We start from the raw sequence: 916 nt of genomic DNA on the forward strand, positions 1-916 counted from the left end.
TTCAGGCATCCTGGGTCAGGACAGAGACGCTAAGCCCTACTCCTGCAGCCCTCCTCCAGCGAGCACTGGGAGAGACGTGTCTTCCCCAAGTGAAATGTGTGCAAACACATCAGACACATGCAACCTTGCTCTAAAGCGACACAAGCATTTGGGGACATTTCAGGGAGAGGCTGGACCCTGCACCACTGCACCGACTGGATGTTTTGCCGTGGACTTTGGTCGGGGGCTGACTGCATCCTAAAGCACAAGCAGTGTTTCCTGCACAGCGGGTAACCAACACCCTCGTCTTGGGAAAGCAGCATATATTGCCAGCGAACTGCTGCCTTGTAAAGCAAAGAGGCAGTATAGTACTTGCAGTAAATAGTGTGTAATTAGCAACTGCTTTAGCTGCTGCTCCATCATGCAGGAGCATGCTTCCTGCAGCCCACTACAGACTTGATTTTCCCCACAAAACTCTGCCTTGCTGCTTACTCGAACTATAAATCCCCCCAAAGAAATGCCACCCAAGTACTAAGGCAGACGGGAGGCACTGATGCCCTCGGCTGAAGCGAACACGCGACGCAGGCCTCAGCGTACAGGATCACTGCGGCCCCGGACGTGTGCAGACGAGGTAGCAACACCAGTAACAACCGCGTGTGAACGGCCGCGGGGCTGTGCGTGCCCACTCCCGCGTGCCGCACGGAGGGCAGAGCAGCGGCTCTCCCCCCGGCCGCGGAGGCCAAGCCCTGGGATGTGCCGGCTGCCCCGTAGGCCCGGCAGCCGCGCTGCCCTGGCCTGCCACGGCACGGCATGGCACGGCACCGTGCGGCCCAACCCCGTGCAGCGCGGCCCGACATAGCCCTGCCCGGCACGGCCCGGCATGCTGCAACACGGCCCGGTACGGTGCAGCCCGGCACGGTGCGGCCCGGCACGGTGC

Source organism: Rhea americana, unplaced genomic scaffold, assembly GCF_003343005.1.
Source record: "Rhea americana isolate MKP2758 unplaced genomic scaffold, rheAme1 scaffold_36, whole genome shotgun sequence".
Lineage (NCBI taxonomy): Eukaryota > Metazoa > Chordata > Aves > Rheiformes > Rheidae > Rhea > Rhea americana.